The sequence below is a fragment of the Anas acuta genome, chromosome 6 (genome assembly GCF_963932015.1).
Source record: "Anas acuta chromosome 6, bAnaAcu1.1, whole genome shotgun sequence".
NCBI classification, from domain to species: domain Eukaryota; kingdom Metazoa; phylum Chordata; class Aves; order Anseriformes; family Anatidae; genus Anas; species Anas acuta.
The window spans coordinates 177,009-189,875 of record NC_088984.1 but is presented as its reverse complement, the minus strand read 5'-3'; the positions used below and the strand labels follow the sequence as shown (position 1 = coordinate 189,875).

The 12,867-nt window shown below is 57.5% G+C and overlaps 1 long non-coding RNA gene across 1 annotated transcript; it reads left to right on the top strand.

The window, feature by feature from the left end:
• The first annotated feature begins 1,722 nt into the window (after positions 1 to 1,722).
• Positions 1,723 to 5,265, top strand: LOC137858725 (uncharacterized). The gene is made up of 2 exons (XR_011097955.1): positions 1,723 to 2,549; positions 3,881 to 5,265. It is a non-coding gene; the product is annotated as an uncharacterized lncRNA (long non-coding RNA).
• The last annotated feature ends 7,602 nt before the right edge of the window (positions 5,266 to 12,867 follow it).

Below are 12,867 nucleotides of genomic sequence, written 5' to 3'. Positions count from 1 at the left end.
GTAGTTCTGGGACTCCGGACTTCCGGGAGGCCATGTTGGGCGCCCAGAGCATACCGGGAAATGTAGTTCTGGGACTCCGAACTTCCGGGAGGCCATGTTGAGCGCCCAGAGCATTCCGGGTAATGTAGTTCTGGGACTCCGAACTTCCGGGAGGCCATGTTGGGTGCCCAGAGCACACCGGGAAATGCAGTTCTCGGGGACTAGGGCTGGGGCTAGGGTTAGAGCTTAGGGTGAGGGTTGGGGTTAGGGTTAGGGCTAGTGAATGCTGGTTCTCTGTGTTTGCAGATGACGGTGAGCGTGTGTAAACTAATTCCAGTTGAAGAAGTTTCAGTTACTTGCTTGGTGACATTATCAGTTCAACATTAAAAGCTGCAGCAAAAGCAAAAGGGGAGTTTTGCTTCTAGAAACACCACAGGTCTCTTGTCTTCTCTCGGAATGTTTTTGAGATAAACCAGATTTTAAAAAACAAAGGAAAAAAAAAAAAACACAGCTGCTTCTTTTGCTCTCTTCCTACTTTCTTGTGCTTTGCCCCTCCCCTTTCCCAGGTGATTGGGTTTGGGTGCTGGGCGGGGCTGAATGCTATATGAGCCCCAGGCATGCTATCAGAGAGCTCCTTGTGCTTGGGCTGCTCTTTGGGGTAAGTGCTTTGTTTTTCCTTCAGTCAGTTGCAGGGTTCTCTAGGCAGACTGGAGCCTATGGATTTCTGGATTTTAAGTGCTTGGAATTCACTCAGTAGCGGGATGTTTAGTAGGGGCTGCTGGCTCACTGTTTTTTTTGGGATGGCGGGATACTCTTTGAGCTATGTTTTAATCTCTAGATGTATAAACCCACTTGTGTAACTCTCCAGAGGACTAAAACCAGCTTGATTGAATGCTACATATGGCTTGGCAGCGTAGATGCAGCATTACCAAGACACTGAGCAGAGTTGTATCAGAGTCACCTCTTTCATCTGCAAAGGGTAAGTCTGCGACTACCCCTGCCGAGGCTGCTGTGTGTGCATGTCTTTTTGGCATTTGTGGAGCTCGGTTGTTTTTTTTTTTGTGTGTATGTTTTAACTTTCTGTTTTTCTGAGCAGTAAATAGTGTGTGTGCTGAGTGTGGTTGGCAGGAGGAGGTGGGGAGCTGCTCAGGACTGGTAGGTTTGGTTTCTAGGAGTGTGCGGCATCCTTCCTGTGTGATGCGACTGATTGTTGGGTGGGAACGTTCCAGCTCATATGTCTTAAGCAATGTAGCTTGTGTAGTGTGTGTTGTGTGGCCCGGGTGCAGCTTGCTGTGGTGTTGTGAGTGAACAATCTCAGAGCTGGTGAGCAGCTGAAGTACCGGAGCTGGGAAGAGAGAGGTCTTGCAGCAGGTACGCTGTGGCTGTGAGGTGCCTCAGAGTGTGCTTTTCCCTTGTCTCTGCAGGTGCTTTGTGTGCAGTCGTGGACAGGGAAGGGATATCCTCGTGTGATGGAGCTCTGAGGGAAGGTGAGTGTTGCCAGCCTGGTCATCCCTTATCTGAAGCGAAGGGAAGACGCTCAGGTGTTTCCCTGTGAGGGTCCGAGGTGAGGCTGATTGGGATAGAGGAGCAGTGTGGCAGGTGGGTTCTTGCAAGCACCGCGGTCATTGTATCCTTTTGTGTTCCCAGGTGGCGTGGGTGATGCTGGCCGCTCCTTTCAAGCTTGGACCTAATTTGCAGGTCCAGAGGCAAGTGGAGTGCTGTTTTGAAAGGATAAAAGTAAAGATGGGGTTGCTTATGTTGTTGAGGGATGGGTGCTACTGCTGGCAGCTGAATGTTTATCTTCTGCCTGTGTCTTTCCCTTGTTCAGGCTGAAATGCAGCGTGCAGTTCGCAGTGCAGGACGTCTCGACCCAAGCTGCCTCTGCAGTGACTCTGGTGTGTGATGAGCAGAGGTAACTGTTGTTTTTGGGGTGCGGTTGTCACTGCAGTTATTTTCCTACATCCAATAGAGTAAAACTCCAGTTTGCCTTTTAGAGGTGCTATAAGTGGGTAACGAGAAGAGATGGAAGCATGTGCCACGTGGGGCAGGCAAGCGGCTGAGGTACAGGAGGGGATGAGAGTATGTGATTTTTTTCTGGGGATGGAATGGAATTGATTTTGTTGGTGTATAATCTGTTCTGCTCTTGGATTTTTCTTTCTAAGTTTAAAAAAAATAATAAAATTTGAGCTAATTCCAGTTAAGAAAGTTTCAGTTACTTGCTGGGTTGTATTGTCCTTTTAATATTCAAAGCTTCAGCGAAAGCATGGGGATTGTTGCTTTTAGAAACACCTCAGGTCTCATCTGCACTCTGCATTCTGTTGAGCTAAAGCAGATCCCCCCCAAAAAAACAAACAGGTAAACAAAAAAAAAAAACAAACACACACACACACAAATGAAGAACAAAATAAAACACCATTGGTAGACTTGTTGTGAATGCAACGAACATTTAATCCCTTTGTTTTCCCAGGTGGTGTGGATGATACTGGCTGCACTGTTGGAGCTTGGATTCGGAGAGGAAGAGGTGAGCAGAACTGTATGTTGCATCAGCAGTAGTCAGCATCGTGGAGAAGGTGGGCATCGTGGCCGGTGTGCTAGTGAATGCTGGTACTCTGTTTTTGCAGCTGATGATGAGCCTTCAGTTGACTAAGATGACAATCGGTGCCTGTGTATTTCTTGAGGCAGAGGGACTTTACCATGCAGCAACCTGAGAGCTAAGTTGGGGGGCACCTGGTATTTGCATATCCGGGGTGGCTAATGGGAGCTGTGAGCCAGAGCAGCGTGGTGCCTGCTGGCTGAATAGACTTGGTGCCACTGTGAGGGTGGTTGAGGCTGAGTCACGTTCAGGCTGCTTGTGGCTGGGTCACCAGGCTAATAGGAGCAGCGGGATTATTTTGTAGCGTGAGTGCGTGTGCCAGGCAGGACAGTTTCCTTCAGTTTGTCTGTCCTGTAGTGTTGCTTCTGCAGTGTCTGTTCTGTGCTTCTCGGGTCTTGATATCCTCCTGGCTTTTGACACTGGACTGACCAGGCAGGCGACTCGGTAGCTGTGCTGAAGGGCCTCAATGCTTGTTTTGTCATCATGACTCTGATCCGAGCACTTCTTGTCTTGCAGTCGCTGCTTGAAATACAGATCTGTTTCAGGTCTTGTGTATCATACTCGGTTTGAGATCGCGTCTGTTTCCATCCTCACTCTTGCAGAAGTCATCTGGGCCGCATCAGGAGTTCTTGCTTGGGAATTGATTTCCTGAGAGTTGTCTTAGGGGGTTTTCAGTCCCCATCCTTCTGGTCTCTTGTCTTGAAGGCAGGCTTTTTAGGCCTCCATCATCCCAGTTCTGGCAGTTGCTTCCAGTCGCGTGTCGTGACATTTGAGTCTCTGGTAGGGTCTGGTGCAGAGCACCTGTTCTGACTTGCTGTTGCTGTAGGGCTTTCTTTTTGGGGGTCACTTTTTCTTGTGCCTTGTGTTGTGTGTTTTGTTTGTAGTGTTTGTGGCGTGCCTGTGTGTGTGTACGTGTTTGGTCTGGAGCTGTCCTGCCTGGCAGTTAGTGATGACAGGTAACGTGGCAGTGCATGGGTGTACTAATACATTGATGGGACTGTTTTGGCAAAGACATCCGGTCTGCCTCTGGGCACTTGCTGAAGGACATCTGGCACAGTATATCTGTTTGCGAGCAACTTCTCGTTTACCTCTATTTATTTAAAAAACTGTAAAATTTAATTGCAATCCAGTTTGGGACCCAGTCATGTATGACACCAGGGGGCTTGTCCAGGAGGGCTTTGGTTCTTGGAATCTTATTTGATGTAGGAGAGGTGCCCCAGCATTTGGTGGTTGCTGTTTGAGTCTGGTCGGGACTAATGGCATCTTGAACCTGAATACAGGTAAGCTAAGGTTTTGATTTTTTTTCAGCTCCCTTGCTGGCTGCAGCAGTATATTTTGCCCGTAATTCTGCGTGTGAAGATCTGAATGAAGACAACGGAGTCGTAAGTGTTTAAAGCGTATACTGTTCTGTTGGATGGGTTTTGGTTGCCTGTGTGTGTAAGAGTGTGACTGAGACGGAATTTAGTTCCGAAGCGATTGTGGAGGTCTTCTTTACCACGGTTCCAATCTCCCGCGAGGGACTTGGCCGGTGAAGGACCGAAGGGATTCCCAAAGAATTTGTGGGTGGGTGATAGATCTTAAATCCTCTTTAAGACACTCTTATTAAGGTAACCAAGGGCTGTGGGAATTGCCAGAGTAACATTCCTAGATGGGTGAGACAAAACCGAAGACCAGGGACCAGAAGAAAGGGAGCAAATTACCAGACATACCACCAGAAAGTCCATTAGGAATAACAGTTAGAAACTGGAACGAGAGAGGCCCCAGTAACGTAAAAAGTAAATAAAAAATGGTTCAGTCTTGTGTGATAGAATGGCCAAAGGAGCCTTTAAGACCGCATGTCTTTCGGCCCGTTTTTGGATCCTTTGAAGACTGTATTTGTCAGGCCTTAAATACACATGTTAATTCGAAGGAACCTTTCTGCCGGGAAGAAAGTGATGATGCAGGATTATGGATCAGGAGGACTTCATGTCCTTTTACAGCCTTAATATTTACACTAAAAGCAGGTAAGAAATTTTGAAGAAGAAGAAGAACAGGAAAAATAAAAAGATAATAAACGGGAGCCGTTGGATAACCTACCATCTCCATATCGTAACAATCCACCTCTGGTGGTGTGCTGGGTCTGGCTGGAATGTTAACTTTCCCAGCAGCAGCCCATACAGTGCCGTACTCTGCAGTTGTAGCTGGAACAGCAGTGTTATCACACCCGTGTTGTGTCTACTGCTGAGCAGCAGTGGCACAGCATTGGGCCTTTCTCTAACCCTCCTAGGGGATGGGCAAAAAGCGAGGAGAGAAACATCACTAGGGCAGCTGACCTAAACCAATCAAAGGGATATTCCATACCATGGGATGTCACACTCAGCAATAAAAGGTGGAAACAGGAAGAAGAGGGGAGGGGTGGGCTCTCGTTGAGAAGACGTCGGTCCTCCTCTCGAACACCGGCTGCGTGCGTTGAGGCCTTGCATCAAGGACGTGGTCAATCATCGCTCATTTGTGGGAAGTAGAGAGCAATTTCTTTCCTCTGCACTTCCATATAGCTGTCATTTATTTTGTTTGTTTGTTTTCCTCCCTTCTTTTTATTTTCCCTTTTCCCCTTTCCCTTTTTATTTCCCCTTAGTTAAATTGTTTAGTTCATGGTAGTCTTTATTTAATTATTATAATTATTTCCATTTAATTAAATTATCCTGATCTCAACCCGTGAGTTGTTCTTTGCTTTACTTCTCCCCCTCCTCACCTAAAGGATGCATTCATGAGAAGTAGGACTGCCGTATCTGAGAGAGCTCCTCTATATCCTTTAAGGGAGGTAACTGGTGTATAACTGGGTTGGAGTTTTAACAGGGTTTTAAGGGTTTCAGGGTTAGCGTGTTAGGGTTTTAGAGTTCTTTTTGGGATGGAGTGTCGCTATGTTTTTTAGGGTTAGGGTCCTAGGGTTTTATTTTTGGTCAGTTATTTAGGGTTAGTGTGTTAAGATCCTTTTTTTTTTTTTTTTTTTCAGGTTAGGTTCTCCAGGGTTAGAGTTTCGAGCGTCCTAATTTTTTGGGTTACGGTGTTGAGCGTCCTAATGTTTTGTGTTAGGGCTTTGGGTGTTAAGCATCTGAATTTTTGGGTTAGAGTTTTGCGCGTCCTGATGTTTTGAGTAAGGGTTTTGAGCATCCTAGTGTTTTGGGTTGGCTTTGTGTTTTGAGCATCTTAATTTTGGGGTTACGGCTTTAAGCGTCCTAATCTTGTTGTTTAGGGCTTTGAGAATCCTATTGTTTTGGGTTTGGGTTTTGAGCGTCCTAAGTGTCCTAAGGGCTTTTAGGCATAGGACTTCAGGGGTTTAGTGTGGTAAACAGTTTGGATTAGGCCTGTAGGGGTTTCGAAGTTTTTTAGTGTTAGGGCTTGAGTCTATTTTGAAAGGGCAGTAAGTGCTTGGGTTCCAGTGAGTGCTGGTAAATGTATTTCTCGAACACTGGGCCTGTGATTGGTCAAGGCAGCTGCCTGGGGAATGCTGGTAGGCGTAGTTTTCTGGCACTGGGCTTCCGGGAGGCCATGTTTGGTGCCCAGAGCATGCCGGGTGGGGGTTGGGGGGTAAGGGGGTCGGGGGTTAAGGTGGGGGTTATATCTGTTAGGGTTAGGGGGTTAGGGTTGGGGGGTCGGGGGTTGGGGGGTCAGGGTTGGGTGGTCGGGGGTTAGGTGGTTCCATGGGGTGACCCCCCTATCTCTGCCCCCCCCCAGACAAGGAGGAGACGAAGCTGAAGGGCGTCCTCTACTTCCAGGCCATAGAGGAGGTGTACTACGACCACGGGCGGGCGGCCTGCAAGGTGGGGGGGCCATATGGGGCCGGGGGGGGCTGTATGGGGCCAAGGGGGGGGTACTTGTGGGGCTGGGAGGTTGTGGGGAACATCTGGAGAAGGTGCCTGTAGGGTTTGGGGGAGCACCTACAGGGTTTGGGGTGGGATCTGTGTGGCTGGGGGGGGGGTCTCTATGGGGCCGGGGGGTTTTGGGGGGGTTGTGACCCTATGGGGTGCCCCCCCCAGAGCCCCAACCCGCGGCTGACCTAGCATTTTAGCGTGGCCGCCGTCCACCAGCAGCTTCATGCCCGTCTTCCGCTCCCAGTGGCCCGCGGGGCGCCTGGTGGCCCTACCGGTGTCACCAGCGGCCACCTTGGGGTCAACGGCGGCGGTTTTGGGTCAACGGCAGCGGTTTTGGGGTTTCGGTCTGGGGGGTGCTGACATGTCCCCCCCCGCACCCCCCCAGGCATCCTGGCCCTGCAGCTGCCCCCGGGGGGGCTCGACGCCGAGTTCTACAGGTGAGAACCAGTCCCCTTCGCCCCCTAAATGCGCCCCCAGACCCCCCCCAAATTGACCCCCCCCCAATTTATTCCCCCCCCCAGCGCCTGCCTCCACCTGGCAGAGATGCAGCATCGGGTGCGGGAGGCGCTGGCGGAGCGCGAGCGGCTGCTGCGGGCACGGGTAGGACGGGGGGGGGCGCCAAGGGGGGGGGGTCCATGGGGCTTGGGGGGACCCCAAGGGGGGGGGGACCAAAATGAGGGGGGAACCAAGTGTGTGGGGTGCGTTTGCCGGGGGGGACGCATATGCGGGGTGCACCGGGTGGGGGAACCAAAATGAGGGGGGAACCATATGTGAGGGGTGCGGGTTCTGGGGAGACGCATTTGCGGGGCGCACCGGGGGGGAACCAAAATGAGGGGGGAACCATATGTGCAGGGTGAGGTTGTCGGGGGGACGCCATTAGGGTTAGGGTTGGGGTTGGAGTTGGGGTTCGGGTTAGGTTAGGGTTAGGGATAGGCCGCCCCCTGCTGGTGGAAAAGGGGTACTGCAGGCGCCCGGTGGGAGCTCATGCCCGGTGATGCCCGAGGGCGCCCCTCTGCCGCCACCTGCTGGTGGAAAAGGGGTACTGCAGGCGGCCGAGGGGAGCTCATGCCCGGTGCCGCCCGAGGGCGCCCCTCTGCCGCCACCTGCTGGTGGAAAAGGGGTACTGCAGTCGGCCGAGGGGAGCTCATGCCCGGTGACGCCCGAGGGCGCCCCTCTGCCGCCACCTGCTGGTGGAAAACGAGTACTGCAGGCGGCCGAGGGGAGCTCATGCCCGGTGACGCCCGAGGGCGCCCCTCTGCCGCCACCTGCTGGTGGAAAAGGGGTACTGCAGGCGGCCGAGGGGAGCTCATGCCCGGTGACGCCCGAGGGCGCCCCTCTGCCGCCACCTGCTGGTGGAAAACGAGTACTGCAGGCGGCCGAGGGGAGCTCATGCCCGGTGCCGCCCGAGGGCGCCCCTCTGCCGCCACCTGCTGGTGGAGAAGGGGTACTGCAGGCGGCCGAGGGGAGCTGATGCCCGGTGCCGCCCGAGGGCGCCCCTCTGCCGCCAGCTGCTGGTGGAAAAGGGGTACTGCAGGCGGCCGAGGGGAGCTCATGCCCGGTGCCGCCCGAGGGCGCCCCTCTGCCGCCACCTGCTGGTGGAAAACGAGTACTGCAGGCGGCCAGGGGCCGTGCACGCGCGTTGCTTATTACGTCTTTTTTTTTTTTTGATGTGTAATTTCTTACGCTCCTAGATTTTTCTTCATATGTAAATGAAAGGTTCGTGCTAATTCCCGTTGAAAATATTTCATTTACTTTCTTGGTTGTATTGTCCTTTCTATGTTCAAAGCTGAGGCAAAAATAGGGTAAATTTTGCTTGTAGAAACACCGCAGTTCTTTTATCTGCACTCCGCATGCTGTAAACTAGGGATAGGTGACAAATAAATAAAAAAATAAATAAATGAACACATATGTGCGGGGTGCGGGTTCTGGGGGGACACTTTTGTGGGGCGCACCGGGGGGGAACTAAAATGAGGGGGGAACCAAGTGTGCGGGGTTCGGGTTCCGGGGGGACAAATTTGCGGGGCGCACCGGGGGGAACGAAAAGAAGGGGGGAACCAATTGTGCGGGGTGCGGGTTCTGGGGGGACGCATTTGCGGGGCGCACCGGGGGGGGACCAAAATGAGGGGGGAACCATATGTGCAGGGTGAGGTTGTCGGGGGGACGCCATTAGGGTTAGGGTTGGGGTTGGAGTTGGGGTTCGGGTTAGGTTAGGGTTAGGGATAGGCCGCCCCCTACTGGTGGAAAAGGGGTACTGCAGGCGGCCGAGGGGAGCTCATGCCCGGTGACGCCCGAGGGCGCCCCTCTGCCGCCACCTGCTGGTGGAAAAGGGGTACTGCAGGCGGCCGAGGGGAGCTCATGCCCGGTGACGCCCGAGGGCGCCCCTCTGCCGCCACCTGCTGGTGGAAAAGGGGTACTGCAGGCGGCCGAGGGGAGCTCATGCCCGGTGTCGCCCGAGGGCGCCCCTCTGCCGCCACCTGCTGGTGGAAAAGGGGTACTGCAGGCGGCCGAGGGGAGCTCATGCCCGGTGTCGCCCGAGGGCGCCCCTCTGCCGCCACCTGCTGGTGGAAAAGGGGTACTGCAGGCGGCCGAGGGGAGCTCATGCCCGGTGACGCCCGAGGGCGCCCCTCTGCCGCCACCTGCTGGTGGAAAACGAGTACTGCAGGCGGCCGAGGGGAGCTCATGCCCGGTGACGCCCGAGGGCGCCCCTCTGCCGCCACCTGCTGGTGGAAAAGGGGTACTGCAGGCGGCCGAGGGGAGCTCATGCCCGGTGTCGCCCGAGGGCGCCCCTCTGCCGCCACCTGCTGGTGGAAAAGGGGTACTGCAGGCGGCCGAGGGGAGCTCATGCCCGGTGACGCCCGAGGGCGCCCCTCTGCCGCCACCTGCTGGTGGAAAACGAGTACTGCAGGCGGCCAGGGGCCGTGCACGCGCGTTGCTTATTACGTCTTTTTTTTTTTTTGATGTGTAATTTCTTACGCTCCTAGATTTTTCTTCATATGTAAATGAAAGGTTCGTGCTAATTCCCGTTGAAAATATTTCATTTACTTTCTTGGTTGTATTGTCCTTTCTATGTTCAAAGCTGAGGCAAAAATAGGGTAAATTTTGCTTGTAGAAACACCGCAGTTCTTTTATCTGCACTCCACATGCTGTAAACTAGGGATAGGTGACAAATAAATAAAAAAATAAATAAATGAACACATATGTGCGGGGTGCGGGTTCCGGGGGGACACTTTTGCGGGGCGCACCGGGGGGGGGAACCAAAATGAGGGGGGATCCAAGTGTGCGGGGTTCGGGTTCCGGTGGGACAAATTTGCGGGGCGCACCGGGGGAAACCAAAAGAAGGGGGGAAACAAATGTGCGGGGTGCGGGTTCTGGGTGGACACTTTTGTGGGGCGCACCGGGGGGGGAACTAAAATGAGGGGGGAACCAAGTGTGCGGGCTTCGGGTTCCGGGGGGACAAGTTTGCGGGGCGCACCGGGGGGAATCAAAAGAAGGGGGGAACCAAATGGAAGGGGTGCGGGTTCTGGGGAGACGCATTTGCGGGGCGCACCGGGGGGGAACCAAAAAGAGGGGGGAACCATATGTGCAGGGTGAGGTTGTCGGGGGGACGCCATTAGGGTTAGGGTTGGGGTTGGAGTTGGGGTTCGGGTTAGGTTAGGGTTAGGGATAGGCCGCCCCCTGCTGGTGGAAAAGGGGTACTGCAGGCGCCCGGTGGGAGCTCATGCCCGGTGACGCCCGAGGGCGCCCCTCTGCCGCCACCTGCTGGTGGAAAAGGGGTACTGCAGGCGGCCGAGGGGAGCTCACGCCCGGTGACGCCCGAGGGCGCCCCTCTGCCGCCGCCTGCTGGTGGAAAACGAGTACTGCAGGCGGCCGAGGGGAGCTCATGCCCGGTGACGCCCGAGGGCGCACCTCTGCCGCCACCTGCTGGTGGAAAAGGAGTACTGCAGGCGGCCGAGGGGAGCTCATGCCCGGTGACGCCCGAGGGCGCCCCTCTGCCGCCACCTGCTGCTGGAAAAGGGGTACTGCAGGCGGCCGAGGGGAGCTCATGCCCGGTGCCGCCCGAGGGCGCCCCTCTGCCGCCACCTGCTGGTGGAAAAGGGGTACTGCAGGCGGCCGAGGGGAGCTCATGCCCGGTGACGCCCGAGGGCGCCCCTCTGCCGCCACCTGCTGGTGGAAAAGGGGTACTGCAGGCGGCCGAGGGGAGCTCATGCCCGGTGACGCCCGAGGGCGCCCCTCTGCCGCCACCTGCTGGTGGAAAAGGGGTACTGCAGGCGGCCGAGGGGAGCTCATGCCCGGTGACGCCCGAGGGCGCCCCTCTGCCGCCACCTGGTGGTGGAAAAGGGGTACTGCAGGCGGCCGAGGGGAGCTCATGCCCGGTGTCGCCCGAGGGCGCCCCTCTGCCGCCACCTGCTGGTGGAAAAGGGGTACTGCAGGCGGCCGAGGGGAGCTCATGCCCGGTGACGCCCGAGGGCGCCCCTCTGCCGCCACCTGCTGGTGGAAAAGGGGTACTGCAGGCGGCCGAGGGGAGCTCATGCCCGGTGCCGCCCGAGGGCGCCCCTCTGCCGCCACCTGCTGGTGGAAAACGAGTACTGCAGGCGGCCGAGGGGAGCTCATGCCCGGTGACGCCCGAGGGCGCCCCTCTGCCGCCACCTGCTGGTGGAAAAGGGGTACTGCAGGCGGCCGAGGGGAGCTCATGCCCGGTGACGCCCGAGGGCGCCCCTCTGCCGCCACCTGCTGGTGGAAAAGGGGTACTGCAGGCGGCCGAGGGGAGCTCATGCCCGGTGACGCCCGAGGGCGCCCCTCTGCCGCCACCTGCTGGTGGAAAACGAGTACTGTAGGCGGCCGAGGGGAGCTCATGCCCGGTGACGCCCGAGGGCGCCCCTCTGCCGCCACCTGCTGGTGGAAAAGGGGTACTGCAGGCGGCCGAGGGGAGCTCATGCCCGGTGACGCCCGAGGGCGCCCCTCTGCCGCCACCTGCTGGTGGAAAAGGGGTACAGCAGGCGGCCGAGGGGAGCTCATGCCCGGTGACGCCCGAGGGCGCCCCTCTGCCGCCACCTGCTGGTGGAAAAGGGGTACAGCAGGCGGCCGAGGGGAGCTCATGCCCGGTGACGCCCGAGGGCGCCCCTCTGCCGCCACCTGCTGGTGGAAAAGGGGTACTGCAGGCGGCCGAGGGGAGCTCATGCCCGGTGACGCCCGAGGGCGCCCCTCTGCCGCCACCTGCTGGTGGAAAAGGGGTACTGCAGGCGGCCGAGGGGAGCTCATGCCCGGTGACGCCCGAGGGCGCCCCTCTGCCGCCACCTGCTGGTGGAAAAGGGGTACTGCAGGCGGCCGAGGGGAGCTCATGCCCGGTGACGCCCGAGGGCGCCCCTCTGCCGCCACCTGCTGGTGGAAAAGGGGTACTGCAGGCGGCCGAGGGGAGCTCATGCCCGGTGACGCCCGAGGGCGCCCCTCTGCCGCCACCTGCTGGTGGAAAAGGGATACTGCAGGCGGCAGAGGGGAGCTCATGCCCGGTGACGCCCGAGGGCGCCCCTCTTCCGCCACCTGCTGGTGGAAAACGAGTACTGCAGGCGGCCGAGGGGAGCTCATGCCCGGTGACGCCCGAAGGTGCCCCTCTGCCGCCACCTGCTGGTGGAAAAGGGGTACTGCAGGCGGCCGAGGGGAGCTCCTGCCCGGTGACGCCCGAGGGCGCCCCTCTCCCGCCACCTGCTGGTGGAAAAGGGGTACTGCAGGCGGCCGAGGGGAGCTCATGCCCGGTGACGCCCGAAGGCTCCCCTCTGCCGCCACCTGCTGGTGGAAAACGAGTACTGCAGGCGGCCGAGGGGAGCTCATGCCCGGTGACGCCCGAGGGCGCCCCTCTGCCGCCACCTGCTGCTGGAAAAGGGGTACTGCAGGCGGCCGAGGGGAGCTCATGCCCGGTGACGCCCGAGGGCGCCCCTCTGCCGCCACCTGCTGGTGGAAAAGGTGTACTGCAGGCCGCCGAGGGGAGCTCATGCCCGGTGACGCCCGAGGGCGCCCCTCTGCCGCCACCTGCTGGTGGAAAAGGGGTACTGCAGGCGGCCGAGGGGAGCTCATGCCCGGTGACGCCCGAAGGTGCCCCTCTGCCGCCACCTGCTGGTGGAAAAGGGGTACTGCAGGCCGCCGAGGGGAGCTCATGCCCGGTGACGCCCGAGGGCGCCCCTCTGCCGCCAGCTGCTGGTGGAAAAGGGGTACTGCAGGCGGCCGAGGGGAGCTCATGCCCGGTGCTAACATGTCCACCCCGCACCCCCCCAGGCATCCTGGCCCTGCAGCTGCCCCCGGGGGGGCTCGACGCCGAGTTCTACAGGTGAGAACCAGTCCCCTCCGCCCCCTAAATGCGCCCCCAGACCCCCCCCCAATTTATTCCCCCCCCCCAGCGCCTGACTCCACCTGGCCGAGATGCAGCGTCGGGTGCGGGAGGCGCTGGCGGAG